General features: G+C 45.4%; 1 protein-coding gene across 1 annotated transcript in view; it reads right to left on the reverse strand.

Moving 5' to 3' along the window:
• Positions 1–15,834, reverse strand: part of snd1 (staphylococcal nuclease and tudor domain containing 1) — a 172,088-nt gene that overhangs the window by 102,726 nt on the left and 53,528 nt on the right. The gene's annotated exons all lie outside the window — the stretch shown is intronic.

The raw sequence follows: 15,834 nt of genomic DNA on the forward strand, positions 1-15,834 counted from the left end.
CCAGGACTGCACCACGAGGGGGGGGGTGGTGGTGGTGGTGGAAAGGATAGCGTTCGATGTTATCAGAGCACAGTGCAGCAGATAAGAAGAGCCGATACCATCGATGGACTCGACCGCTGGGGGTACTTGAGGAAGGGAGAGCGGTGAATGGGACGGCAGAGAGGAAGGAGGATCAAGAGGTCAGCGCGAATGAAACTGTCGGGACGAGGACCGCCAGAGTGCGACCGCGTGCATGTGTACGTGTTTTCATGGAGAGCCAGAATTTTACAGGCCAAAGCCCGTAAAGCCAGCAGCAAAAAGCAACACTCCTTCACTGCCATCCAGCAGGAGGAAGGAGCTCGTTCTCGACTTAAAAAAGGAATTTTTAAAAAACAATTATTTTGATGCAATCTCTTAATGAGATTTTTTTTTCTCTCTCTTATTGTGAATTATTATGCACTCAGGCGCAGAGGTTTTCTGTAATAAAGTGTTTTTCCATTAAAATGACCAATATAATCTCAATTGCATCAGCCATTTATCAACTAAAGCCGTCATGTCAGTGGAGCCACCAGAATGTGCACTTTTGGGACTTAGCCTACTTCAGTCACAGGGCGTGCTATAAACAAAAACATCTCAAATTGCATTCGGTCAGGTCTAAATGAAAAGATTATAGAAATGTGATGGCACATATTTTTTATGACCGTGGTTCCGCTCATGCAATGTTCACAGCACTGAACCACTCAGGATCACGACACCGTGTTTGATCAGAGCGCGTGACGATGGATTAGAGCAAGAACACAAGGGACCTGAACACGAGAAGGATCAAATGTGCGTCTTAGCCGATTTTCGGCTTGATCTGCGTGATGCATTATTATTTATTATTAAGGTTCCCATTCCTTTAACAGAAAAAAAGTGCTTGCATGCTGTTCCATCCGATTACTTTTTTCCACAAAGACTTTCATTATTTTCATGTTGGAAATCACTTTTATTATTCGCAGAGTATCAATGTGGCAAGTACAGCCCATGTCGGTGGTTTTCGTGGGCTTGTATTTTGAAAGCTTTTATTGATTGCCTATTGATAATTAACACTGTTGCAGGACGATCGATTGCAGAACCTGCATCCCTCGTTGATGCCAGGAGTGCGTGCTCCACTGTGCACTGGCAAAGGACATTGTGTGAGCACTAGCCAGTGTGCTAGTGGAGCAGACAGGAGGCTATTCTCAGCAGGCCTAGGAGCCTCGTGAGTCAACATGAGTCAGGGCCCGAGAGTCGCTCGGTCCCAATGTCAAATAAAGAGGGACTGGATGAGGAGGCAAACGGTAGAGACTGCACATCATCCATGCAGCGATGAAGGCCGTGCTCATTATGACGAGAGATTTAGAGTCGGGTCTACTCGGCCTACGGTCAACATTTGGCTTGAATCGCCTCGTCTTTGCTCATGAAATAAATCATCTTTTCTATACTGAAAATAGAGATTCCGTGCACATGTTCATTTGCTTTGAAATACACGAAGCAAGAAGGTTACGGCGTGGAAGCGGTTGGTGGACGGGAAGCAAGTTGATGTTTGCTGGTGCTACTGACTGACGGTGTGAAAACTGATGTAAACAACCATTTCCAGTGACCAGCTGGTGGTACGATTTGATGTAACTAAGGTCAACAGAAGCAGAATATATCTGTTTTTCCAGTGCTGCCGAGGCTACACGGTTGGAGGCTGTCAGGTGCATGCCGGCAGATTGTATTCGATACACACCGTGGTCAAATGTACACCGATGCTGTTGCTCAGAGCGAGCCTCGATGGTTACATCTGCCACGTCGAGGACCACTCGAGTGTGTTACTCCCCGTGAGAGACTTTATCGCCCTGTGGCGGGTGAAAAACACCCCGGTGTTTGCTTAGCGGCCAGTGTGCAGGAAGCCTTACATTTATGATCCCGTCTCGTAGTTGAGGCTGAGGTGTGTGTGTGTGTGTGTGTGTGTGTGTGTGTGTGTGTGTGTGTGTGTGTGTGTAATGAATCATGTCGACTGAGAGCAGCAAATGGGGAATCAAGATATATAAAAAGGAAGGTTTCTTTTCAGGGTGCACACAAACTGAAAGACACAAACACAAAAAATAAATGACGCCATTGAACATTAATTTCACTGCTTTTGTTGAGATGTACGACCTGCAGAGAAATCATGATCACAGGCGCAGCATCACCAAGGAGACCGGGCTCGGGATCAGCCCCCATCCGCAAGCTCACGAACATACGGAAACACAGTCCGTTAGATTCAGACTGAAATAACATGTTGTTCCTCGACATATACAAGTGAAACGAGCACAAGCTCCTTGACTCTGCCCGTCTCGAGTAAAAACCGTTGTGGCATTTCACGGGGAGGCTTTAACAGAGCAAACTGTGCTGACCATCAACAACCACAACACACAGCGCATCTGCTCCTCTACAGAAAGCGATGGATGAGAAAAGGCACATGGAACAGTGGGATGATTAGAACATGTGTGCGTTCTCGCTGCATGTACAGTCTGAGGGAAGCGAGGATAAAGGATGACTTCTTACAAACAAGGAGACTGATGTAACATGGAGAAAAGAAAGTAGTGTCGGGGTTACAGTGTGCGTTCTGGGATTTCATCTTTTCTAGGGCAAGAACGGGTCTGGGTGGAGACAATGTTGGTGACTGTGGAGGGGTGGAATTGGGGTGACAAAATGGCCTCCCTCATTGCTCAAAACATTCGAGTAAGGAGGCAGTGAGAAAGAGAGACAAGCGGAAGAGAATTAACTGTGGTGGATAGCAAGGGTGCCACATTATCTATGACACCCTGATTTAGGATGGATGGCGGGGCTAGATTGAAAAAAGGACGCGTCGAGAGAAGTGGGCAGAAGAGAAAAGGAGTGGGGGAAAAAAGAGAAGAAAAGGGGGGAGGATGGGGAACAAGCAAGAGGAGAATTGAAAAGGTGATTGCCGAAGATAAGAAGCCCCTATCTGACACATTAAGGGGGGCTCAGGAGTCGCTCTGCAGTCGCTGCAGGCTCATGAATTTACACTGATGCGGACTCCGAGACGACAAGCGCCGAGCTAATGTCAGACTGAAATGAACAGAATGAAATGTACACACACATTTCATTTTCATTTACACTACACACATACACACACATTTCATTTACACTACACATACTTTGCATTTTGCACACTGTCTATATTTAATATTTTTATATTTAATTAAATTTTACACTGCAGTCATTAGTATTGTATTGTATTTGTGTATGCATATATGTTGTGTATATATATATATATACATATATATTTTATTTTGTATTTTATATTTTACTTTGTATACTTTGCAGTCATTGTATTATATTTGTTTGTGTGTGTGTATATATATATACATATATGTTTCATTTTATATACATATATATACTTCATTTTGTATTTTATATTTTACTTGTATACATCTATATCTTTCATCCCTGTTTTTTATATTTTATTCTCATGTGTTTAGTTTATTGGTGCTGCTACTGTGACGACAAATTTCCCCTTGGGGATTAATAAAGTATCTATCTATCTATCTATCTAGACTGGCCGAGAAAACGTGCAGTGCAGAGCACAGAATGGCACATGAGAGCAGCGTCGAGATAAAAGCGCTGACGAGCCGCGGAGAGCGTCCACGGGGCTGAAGCGGTTTACACGCGGTGGCAGAATTATTCCGCCGCTGCAGCAAACTGCCGCGCGCGTGCGTCCAGGCGAGCGCGTGCAGGTGAGCCGGCGACGATCTTTAAAGATCAAGCAAAATCAAATCGCTAATCTCTGTTAGCATCGGACAAGTAAAGGCTCACAGCGTTGTGGGTAGTGGTCTTTTTTTTTTTTTTTTTTAAACCTCCAACGTGAGTATTATTTGGCAAAGGGCATCAGGAAAGTGTTCAGGCTACTTGATCCGAGTGGAAGAAGATACACTTGCGAACAGAAAGGGAGGGTGAAGCTGTTTTCATGAGGCGGCGGGGTCCAGGTGCTGGTCCCAGTCGTGTTTCAATGAATGACGCACCCGAAAGTGCTTCGTAAAATACCGCTCTGACTCAACAGAAGAGGATGCGGGCCTGCTGGCAGATCTTCGGAAGCAGTGAAACGGCTCAAGACTGTAAACATTTAGCTCGTTCCTTTTTGCCTTTAATTGCGGCTTCAAATCCACTTCAGACGGACTTCAGCGTAAGGAGGAGGAGGAGAGTGAGCGCTGTGGAGTGGTCCGTGAGTGTGTTTGTGTGCCGTCGTCGGAGACGCATTTGTTTCAACATCATGTTCATTTACACATGCAGGGACCGTCTCATGTCTAAATGGGTTTTTGGTCATGTCTTCAGACGGGATTCAGCTCAAAGGAAAAACACTTGGCGTTACAGACGTGTGACTGCATGCGGTCTCCGGGAAAAAGCTCGTGTAGGAGTCGCTGCAGGTGAACCTGTGCCAGTCTAACGACGCCACATCCGCATGAAGAAAATGATCTCAGCATATGCCGTCCTGGAAAGGAAATGTCAGCTACGGAATTTTAATCCAGTAGCTGCTTGTCATGTCAGACAACTAGACAACACTTTGTTACTGTAACGTTATGAGATCCTCGAGAGCTGCACTGGGATGAACTTAAATATTAGTCATTGAAGACGGAGAATGAAACAACAAATGCAAATACGTAAGATCCTTTAAACTGTGCATATGTAGACATACAGGGACAGACTTATGGCGGTCGAAGGAAGGAAATTGAAAAGGCGAACCGAACAGGAGAGATCCGCATTTCGAAAGCTACATATGCGAAGTGGGTTGGGCATTGGGGATGATGTATTTTAAATACTTTATTCTCATGTTTTAAAAAGCTCCATTATTCTACGAGCAATAATGGTTTAAGGGCAGTGTTTGGCATTTCAGAACCCAGAAATTGAATGAGAGCTACCGTGCGGCCCCGAGCCGAGCGCAACCTCGCCGGCCCGGCTGATAGAAGAGTACCTGCCTGACGGGGGAGCCAATAATTAGACATGGAGTTATACTGCTCTTCTCCCCTCGACACTCTGGTCGTGTTTAATTAGCCGGAGTGCGAGACAAGACACATCAAAGACCGGCATGCGCAGGCCGCCTCGTGTTTGTCCGTCAATTACAGTTTTGTTGTTGCGGCAAAATCAAACTTCAAACCAAGTCGCGAGCCGGAGATACTGGCCGAGTGTAAACATGGGGGATTAGAGCCACGAGTGAGAGGAAGAGAACACAAGTAAGTCGCATCATGCAACAGAGAAGCAGAAACCCGACAGAGTCACTGCTCCACTGGGAGTTTCACACGAGGAAAGTCTGCAGCTCATGGAATGAGTCTGAAGAGGAGGCGGGAGAGGGAAACGATCAAAGACGGGAGGAAAAAGACAAGAAGAGGGGGGGGGATGAGGAAAGGTGGCTCGAGTTTAATGAGAGGAAGAAGAGAGGAGAGGAATAGAGGAGGCTCGGGGTAGAGGAGACTTGGCACGCATTCGCCCTCCCACTCTGTTGGCAGCAGAGGCACAAACTGTTTGCTCACAGCAGTGCATGCATCTATTAGTATTGTTCCAGGAGATAATAACTCTGTGTGTGTGCCTGTGTGTGTGTGTGTGTGTGTGCGTGTGTGCGTAGATGTACATGTGTGATTGGGTGTCAATTCTGAGCCAAACGTGGAGAGCGAGTTGCTTTGGGGTGGCAGACATAACAATGTGGCGCTGCAACAGAAAGAGTGTGTGTGTGTCTGTGGGTGTGTCGGAGGCCATGGCGTCCAACAACGCTGCTCCTGGAAACTACAGCGTCTGCGACTGTAAGGAAGAGAGGGGCGAGTAAGTATCAAGTTCTGGCCGGGGTAGAATGGCGAGGTGTTCGCGTCGTACTGTTCAGTAGAGGCACACATGGCCCCGGAGAAAATGGACTGCATTGTGGGCCTCGGAAGTATTGATCACCACGAGCCTCCTGGACACACTTACACACCAGCAACCTCAAATTACCGCTGGCACCAAAAGCATTTTATTTGTATTTATTTAACTGCAGTGCCCCGGCCAGCCTTTCTTGGAACTTCCCCTGCATACACCCCTGCACATTCAGAGAGATTCAGCCAGCAGAGGGGTTTAAAGAAACTACATTTCTATAGCTGGCCTCATTTGAAGCCATGCTCGCACACATATATATACACACACACACACACACACACAGGCCTCTGCCTGTCGCCCACTTCTGCCATTAGCTTTATCTGTCTGTATTCAAAGCTGAGAGCTGAATCCCCGTTGGTTTAAAAAAAAAAGATTTTGCCAGGCTCGTTCTTCCCTTTAGGCCCCCCGACTCTCCTCTGGAAAAAGAGGGAGGGGGTGGGGGGGGGAGAGAGAGAGATGCTGATCGCTGACACAGCCGCTGAGATAGCCTCTCCTCTTGTTGGTGGGGGATGTAAAGAAATGGAACGACAGAAAAAGGAAGCTGGAAGGAGATGCTGAGAAGGGAATACGGGTGCGGGCGTGAGGGCGTTGTGCTGGGGTAAACTGCCGGCGGATTACCGCTTCAAATCTCTCCACTCCGTGGCCTTTATTTGGCGCTTATTCATTGACATCTTGGAGGATACAGTCCCGCTCACACCAGGTGCACACGCATGGATAAAAGGAGCGTCTTGTGAAAGCAGAAGGGGGGGGGGGGGGGGTCAACGACAAGACAAGAGGAGATGGGGAGGTCTCGGTAGTTGTGCCCCCTACGCAGCAGGGGGCCAGACACTGACAACTAAATAAGGGAGACTGACATGAAACACATCGAAAGATACGGGGACATTAGGAAAAGAGTAGAGACCGGGAGGCTTGTCGAGTGACCAGCTCTTCTTTTCTTTTTTTATCATGACAGCTGACTTCAGTGTGTGTGTGTGTGTGTGTGTCTTTCAAACCCTACAGAGGACTCTATGTCGATGTGTAGCAACCGCTGTGTTGTCAAGGGAACTATTAAAGACTGAAAGCCTAGTATCTGCTCTGCGCTTGCCTACACACACCCTCTCCCATGTATGTTAGTGATGACTGAGAACATAATTCCTCTGCATATAATTAATATATATATATATATATATATAGTCATCATGGTGTAAAAGAAGCTACTAGTAGAGATACAGTTGCCGCCGGCCTGCAACAAGCGCTTTGTTACAGCCAACATGGACATCTATGTGTTTGCTGTAAACTTGGTGGAGTAACAAAGATGGATGGATGTGTTCTTGTCAACGCGTAAACGCTGTCAATATGTTGCGCTGTTATGTCACAATCAACGGAATAGGATCAATCCGAGCATCGATAAAGCTTAGAGGCCGAGAGCCATTCCCAAACAACCCGTAGTGAAAGACATGGGCCGCGTACCATTTCTAGTACCGAGCACTGTGTGGGTCAGACTGCAACGGAAATCCTGCTGTTGATCTAGCTCTGCATGTCAATAACCATCGTTTCATTTAAGCAGGTTTTTTTCCACGAAAGCTTTATAATGTGTTCCGTTAAGAAAGGAATGTATTTACTTTGTTTCTATTTATTTGAACAGACTCCTAATTTTGCCTTTGAAGCCAATCACACAGCATTTTGCTAACAGTGTCAAGCGGTACTTGTGTTTAGATAAACAGAAGCTCAGAAGGCGACGCAGCAGGGGGATTGTGTGTGTGTATTTTCCTTGTGGGCCAGGAAGGAGGGGGACAACACAAAAAAGAAGGTGAGCACAAAATCACTGAAATGGTGCCAGCCAGAGGGTTTGGAAGACAATGGAAACAAAACAAAAACAATATTTGAAGTGTGTTTGTTTGCGTGCGTGCGAATACTAAAATAAATGTGGGGAGAAAATGAAATGCAGATCAAGTGAAAGGAATGGTGAGACCACAACAGTGAATGAAGAGAGAATCCTTACAAATGAAGCAGAACAAGAGACGGAGAATCAGCTGACCGAAGAGGATCAACTCAACAACGCGGGGAGAAGAAGAAGAACTCGATTCAAAGACTCATCTTTAGAGCCGTCACTCCGATCACTTTATTATGTCCAAAAGTAAAACAAGTTTCATATTTCAAATGTCCCTGAAATAACCAGAATCTCACCACACAGTCAACATTTAATTGTCCAAGATAAATTAATTAGACATAAAGTAGAACATTAGTTAAATACCAGGGACAATTATATGACCTCCTTGTTTGCAATACAAACAGCCAGAACGGGACTTAAATGGGTCCAACAGTCGGGGGACTATTGATCTATCGAGTGAGCCCAACTAGAGCGGCTGCATTCAATAACACAGTCGATGTCTCAACTGTCAATTCAACGTGTTCATTTGTCTCAACTTTCTTTTTCGTGACCCTTTTCCTCAATTTGTTATTTCTGGCAATTCCAGACTGGACCGTGCTGACTGACCAGGTGAAGTGTTGTTTGTTGTTAGAAAAATAGACAGTTGAAAGCAAAAATAAATAAAAGCCAAAAAAAGAAGGAAGTACCGAAGCTAAATATTGACAGGTAATGACATGTCTATTAAAACAGCCGCTGGCTATCTGGCTGTCCGCCTGCAGTATTCTCAGATGGACCAAAATTCAATATGTATTATGGCTATTTCCCTCAAAACAAAGACAGCAGCAACAATAGAAGTCTTTTCTACCTCTGCCTTAATTATGAAACATTCAGTCGTCTGGCCTCCGGTTTTAAGAATAATTTCAGAAATGTGTTCGTCTTGGAATGCAACACACACACACACACACAGAGAGCAGAAAAGCCTTGTCCTCAAAAGGGAATAGCACAGCAGCAGAAATGTAGACCAACATGGGGGGAAAAAAAGAAAAGGAAAACAAAAGGGAAAAAAGGCAGGAAGAAATTGCATTAAAGATGAGAGGAATACAGTGAGTGAGAGTGCGAGACAGTGCAAGTGTACGAGGGCATTATACTATTGCCCTCATTGATGTGGAAGAGTGCTGCAGTGTCCTTCATGTGGAGGAAAAGGCTAAGGGGATTGGTCCCTGAGCACAGTGTGTGCCTGTGTCTTTGCCCCGTTTCCAGGGTATGCTTATCAGGGTGAACGGTGAAGTCGCAAGTCCATCTCACACAGACACACACAAGCACAGGCACACACACACAAGCATGCACGCGGTAAAGCACAAGGTCGCCCTCGTAAACGAGTTGGGGCGATAAAGCGGTGAGCAGGTTCCTCCCTTCCTCTCATCTCTCCATCTCTATTCAGGCCCATCTATCTCTCCGTCGATGTGAATGTGTGTGTGTGTGAATGTCTATGAGTGTGTGTGTATGTATGTGCGTGTGCACGCTCTGTTCACCTTCAGGCTTTAATTCACGATTTTCAAGGAACGAAGCCGCCGCCGCCACCCAACTGTGACACTGATACACATACACGCACACACACATAAACAAACAAACAGGCTGTGTTTGCAAACTGACGCAGGAGCTGAACTTTCTCCGTGACACCAATTAGCCGCTGGCAGTGTACACGGGCATTTTGTGAGCATCAGAATTCACGGCCAGAACTCAATCACATAAACTAATTTTAACGGCATTAGGCTCACGGGGTGCGTTTCAGGGTCAGACTTAAAATTGCAAATTGTATCTCAATTTTAAAATGCAACCCGACCTCCAAGAAATGTTGCTGCCAATACTCCAATTCACCAAGCGAGACGTTGGGACTCGTGACCAAGATAAGATGAGATAAGCCTCGATACCAGCGATGGATGAACGGATCACACGTCAAAAAAGTGGGTCTCCCAGGTTTGTATCAACACAAGTATGGAAAGCAACAACATTTACAACTTCAAACGTACTTATCTGTAACAGTTTAGCTCCACACCTTCCTTTTTGTATTAGTTGTTTTCATCCCGTCTCACTGCTTCCCATCTCGTCAGTCCAACTCCCTTCACCTGCCTCTGATCACTCCCTCGTTAGTCCCTCATTACCTTCACCTGGTCTTCATGCCCATCTCACCTGTTGCCCATTCCCTAATTAGTCCCTGTCTACTTAGGTTCCCTCACTTGTCCTCTGCCAGATTGTCTTGTGTTTTCCGACCAAGTCCTCGAGCGTTCCACAGTGTGTTTGATTATTCTGTCTGTCTGTTCCCTTCCTGACGACGGTCTCAGTAAAGGATCTTTATTTGCATTATTGTCTCCTAAGTCGTGCATTTGGGTCCACCCGAATCCCACCGTGACACTTATCCATCGATGACGATTCACTCTGCCGCAATGTGGAAACCGCTAAAAAGCCTCATCCGGGTCATACCACTCAAATAAAGGAAACGCAACAGTGTGTGGGACTGTTGTGTAATGCTACGAGAGGAATTCGCTTTTATATGATGGAAAGTGTTGCAGTTATGAATGGATGGGGTCAGATCCCATCTCTGGCTCTGAAGCAGCCGTCTTCTGCACTCGTGGTTTAACTACAGTATGTGGTGCAGGAAGAAAAAAAAGACCCGAGGGGCTGTTCACCGTCCCCACCGTCTGTCGGTCTCGCTGACCAGGAAACCACACCATGCATTATTCATTATGTGTACTCATATTCTTGCCCCTCTCTCTCTCTCTCTCTCTTACACTAATACACACACATCTTGCGCGGTTACACAAACATATGAGAACGGAAAACAACTCAAGAATAGATGCAAAAGCCAAGAAGACGCATGTGGATGGCGACAACACAGGCCAATATTAACGACAGAATGCGAGGCATGGCCAAAGCAGCCCTTGTATAATCGGCCTCATGCCAAAATAATTCAAGTGTGATCGGAAATCAATGTGCGAGAACGGACACGGCGGACAAATCCGATGCTCTCCTGCGGCCCTGAGAGGCAAAATAAGACGTATGAAAGAGGCTCAACCGCATGAAGGATGCATTCTGTGTGTGTGTGTGTGTGTGTGTGTGTGTGTGTGTGTGTGAGTAATGCTAAATTAATTGACCAAAGGCAGATGGAAGAAATCGACAACAAGATAACACTTCAAGTATTCAATTAGTGCTACGTGGTGCGTATTCATAAGGCGTACCCCAATAACATCTTTAAGGGCTTTGGAGCTTCGGTAGTAATTAATATATTTATTCTTTTTTTTAAACAATAAAACAAAAAATAAAATCAGGCGATGAATGAATACTTGAGTATTTGTGTCCTGTTCCTATTTATACGTGTCAGTGGTACTTTAATAATCAACACAGAGAGAACAGAACGTAAAATCCTTCTGATATTACAAAAGGTGTTGGATGGATTAACATTGAATTAAAACGGTTCACCAAGAACAGTTAATAAAGCAGAGAGCTCCAAGATCTGTAGAGGCAGGCATTATCACAGTGACTCATCAGCGCTCTTCAACACAGCCTCAGCAGGTCTGAAGGCAGCAGCCTGTGCGGCCCACGTACGGCAGCCCGGCGGCACACTGTGTTCACACGACCCGCTTCAGGCCCGTCCAGGCCGGCGGTTTGGGGACGGGAGAGAGCGCCGGGCGAGCCACGTGACACCGAAAAACTGACACTGGGCACGGAGACAGAGAGGTAGGTGCCCGTCAGCGTGTGTGTGTGTGTGTGCACGTTAGGGCGACGGCAATTATGTTCCAAAGCTAATTAAATTGTTGTTCTTCTTTTCCTTGTCCGATTACTGCAATTAACATTTGTAATCATTACCATGTAATTTCGTTTTCAACTGCAGGGAAATGAAGTGTTTCTCAATTGTTGTTCCAGAGGATGACTGTCAAACTCTGAAAGAGTAGAACTCCACCACGGCGGCTCATGAGTCGATTGAAAATATCATTTCCTCCTAAATAGACTGTTGACAAGTTTTTAGAGACGGGAGGACTCGGAACGATAATGAGTGACAACGGCTGCTACAACGCATCAGTCAATTTCTTCCTCACGTGCATTTAAATGTAGTTCAATCCATCACAAGGGATGTGCAGCTTAGTTTCTTAAAAACAAGTCGTATCTTTTATGGCTCGGATGTAAACAAAACACTGTTTGTAACTTCATGGAATTTGGATTTCAAATTTGAAGATGTAAAAAAACATACTTCATATACTGGACTTGCATGTTTTTCTTTATATGCCAAGGAGGGAATATATATATATATATATATATTAGGGCTGTCAATCCATTAAAACAAATTAATCGCACATTTTGAAATTCATTAATCGCGATTAAAAGTTTTTTTTTCTTCTAAAGACTAAATCTTCTAAATGAACGAGTAATCACTTCAGACAGCGTGTATTTTAGACACTTGTTTAATTGTATTCTTTTTTAAAGACAAAACTTCACACAGAGCTGTGTTTTCAAAGAGGCTCCTACCTATAAAGTACCAGCGAGGTATTTAATATCGTGGATGATAAATTGTTTCTTCAGTGAAACATCCAGATTAGTAAGAAAAGGTGTATTAGAGACCCCATTGGTCCTGTCATCTTTAACATTGAACAACAGCAGAACCAGTGGCCTTGGTAAACTGACAAATATGTCAAGTTAACCCTCTGGAGTCTGGGGGCATTTTCTCGATTTTACAAAACAATGTAAATTCACCTTTTAAAGTCTTTTGCATGTGACACATCCCAGTGTTTCCCCCACCATTCTATCAGGGTGAGGCCCCGCCCCCCTGAAATGTTCTCGAAGCGCCAGATTACAGCAGAAGTAATGTACGGTTCTTTCCTTAAAGACGTCTTTGTTCTTTTATTAAACTAAACGTCTGTTGTTGGTCGTTTCTACAGCAGCATGTCATTCTGTCTCGACGTGTCGTTCACTCTTCTCGGCTCTCCGCCGCAGAGCTCCATGCCGGCGTGTCTGCGCGCACATCGGGGGGAGCAAAAAAAAAAAAAGGTCACCTGCACCTTCCGCCCCGCGTCACCGACACGTCGCCCTCTGTTTCTCTGTGAATATGGAGGAGCAGACGGGAGGAAGGAGGCGGACTGCCGCGGCTTGACACTCAGAGGAGTGCAACAACTTCAACGACACCGGAAGTAAACAAAGTTGCGTTAATTGCGTTAAAATATTTTTGTGCGTTAATCGCGGCCAAATTAATCGCATAGATTAACGCGTTAACGCTGACAGCCCTAATATATACATATATATATATATTACACACTGCAGTAGATGAGGGACCACCCAGACTGAATGAGGTCAACAGGCCTGACGCTTTACGTGGGTGGATCAGTACATTGCTTATTACTGTCCACTTCTCTTCTCCTCTTGTACCTGGTCAAACACTCCTTCTCTAATGCTCCCTCTTTTCTTATCCGCGCTTCCTCTCCAGCCAGGTGGAATATACATCCAAACAAACACGGACAAACACACACACACACACACACACACACACGATTCCAGTCAACGGTCTGTTCTGTAAATGTTTTTTGAGTTTAAGATTCTGAGTTGATAAATCCATCACATACCCTCCAATATGTAATATTACCAACACAGAAAGAAGCAACTGGTTACTGTAATAGCAAAAAATGTGAAATCATGCAAATACCGACAGAAGCTAAAATCTAATATAACATTTTGATTTTTTCAAGGATCAACTATTTTTTAAGCACCGCTCTTAAATAGCATCTTTGAAGTGTGATATTCTTAATTTGAAGCCAGCATCACATTTTTTAGTTCGGAGAGAGACTTATTAAACATACACTGTTTTAATGAGGAGCTGGGAACCGTTTAAATATTGTTCCACTGACGTGTTTATTTTATTAACTATCACGACACCATTAATTATGTCGTCTCTCCAGCTGACTCATCCGAGATAAAAGAGTCGATGCGGTAAAATTCTCCCGTCCTCCTCCCTCCTGGTTGGGCTGAGCGTTTGAAGTTGCCACCCAAAAGCAAAGAGAGATATCAACAGAGAGCCGCTGTTGCCGAGTCTCTGAATGGGTGTTTTTGTCAATGGGAAGAGAGAGAAATTAAATGGAAGACGTCAAAATAGAAAGAGAAATGTCTTTCTATTTATTTATTTTTACCCCGCAGATTTCTGTGCCGCTGCTCCGGTTCCACACTGGGAACGGGGAGCACTGTCTGTCAGAGATTAACACCACGCAGCGTGCACAGGAAGAGAGAGTGGCAGACAGACAGGGAAAGAGAGGAAGAAGGAAGGGGAGGGAGGGATGAAAGAAGACAGAGCAGATAAACACAAAAGTGATTTTCTTACAAAAGAGGGAGTCTGAAAGCGGCAGCGAATCACCAGAGAGACATAGAAGGAATGAGGGGCGGTGGGGGTGGTGGTGGGGTAAATGGCGGAGAAGGGTCTCTCTCCCTTCACTGGATGCCACATTCATTATGTGTTCCTGCATTAGGAGAAATTAAGACGTGGCTCTGTGGCAGTTTAGAGAGAGAAATAAGGGAAGGAGGGGGGGTGGGGCCAAATAGCAGGCGGGGGGGGAAGGAGGGAGCTAAGAGCAAATGTCCGTCAGAGATTCAAAACTGGACACAAAGAATGAGACACGAATGTTTGGGGAAAAACAGAATGCAGCGAAATGGCTGTTAGTGAAAGTCCCGAGAGAAAGCGGAGCAATGGCGAGAAAAGAGAAGAAGAAGAAAAGACGAGGCCATGCCGGCTGACGTTCAAAAGGAGACGAGCGCGAGAGAGCAGCTAATGGAGGAGTCGGGGAAATACAGAAGTGTGAAGCGAGGACCATTGAGTCAACGTGTCATCGAATCCACAAAGACCCCACAGAACTCAAAATGGCTGTCGAGCGGCGTTAAGCAGGCAAAATATTTGATGAATGCAAATAAATACGGCGTTCAAAAACAAAAACAAATCAAATGTTATTCACGTGAAGCCGTCCCCGGAACGTCTTAAAAAGGCTCCCGCAATCAGATGCTATTCAGAGGTGAAGCAACGGCAGAATCCTATGCTAATGAAATCAAATGATCCATATTCATCCTCACGTGTGACACACCTTCATAACCTGTTTCAGTCGCCGCGCTGCACGGGAAAAGAGAGCGAGATGGGGGGGGGGGGTAATCGAGGGAACGGAGCCCTTCTTCCTCTCCGTCCTACACCGCGCCGATTATTCCGCTGCTACTTACTCGTCTCTCGTCAGAGCTCCTGCACTTGCCCTAACCTTTTCACTCCGGCTTTCCGTCATGTAACGATCTCCTGTTCCAGCGTCGGCCATTGAGGAGCATTACACTCATCCACCAACAGCTCGATGTGTGTTTTAAAGCGGTCACTTTTTTTCCTGTTTTTTTTGTGAAATCGCCATGCTGATTTTCCAACCGGTTACATTTTGACGATAACGATTTTGCCTTTCATTTTTTGGAAAAGCGACAGCTCTCATGTGTGAAAGCCTAACTGTGTGGTTTCCTTGCTTCTTGAATGTGTCCGTTTGAGAGTGAGAGTTTGTGTTCGTATTAGCTCATAACAGCAGGTCAGTGCAGCCAGCCAAGCAGCAGCCCCCGCACTGGGCTCAGGACTCATTACATGGCTCCGGCCTGCCAGAGCCTGCATAGCTGCCTCCTATCTGCGAGAAAAAAAAACTTGCTGACACCACCGATGACTGGCAAGGGAGAGAATGTGTGAGAAAGAGAGAGAGAGAGAGTGTGTGTGTGTGTGTGTGTGTCAGAGTGTATGGATGGAAGAGGGCATGATAACTTAATTTCATGTGTGTGCGCATCGAAAAGACCTAGGAGTGTGGCCAAGCACGTGTACAGGTTTCAAACTCGATTAATTATAAATGTGCGGTTATATATATATATATATATATATATATATATATAATGTATTATATTATATATACTGCAATGACACTTGAAGGGGGGGGGGGGGGGGTGTTGAACCTCCTGTCAATCCAAAAAGTCCCATGTTGCCTGCATTAATGATTTTACTTGATCCAACCTACACTCGCTGCTCGCCACTCACACAAAGCCAGACACGCCAACACTGGTCC

This window comes from Pseudoliparis swirei, chromosome 10 (assembly GCF_029220125.1).
Source record: "Pseudoliparis swirei isolate HS2019 ecotype Mariana Trench chromosome 10, NWPU_hadal_v1, whole genome shotgun sequence".
Taxonomy (NCBI): Eukaryota; Metazoa; Chordata; class Actinopteri; order Perciformes; family Liparidae; genus Pseudoliparis; species Pseudoliparis swirei.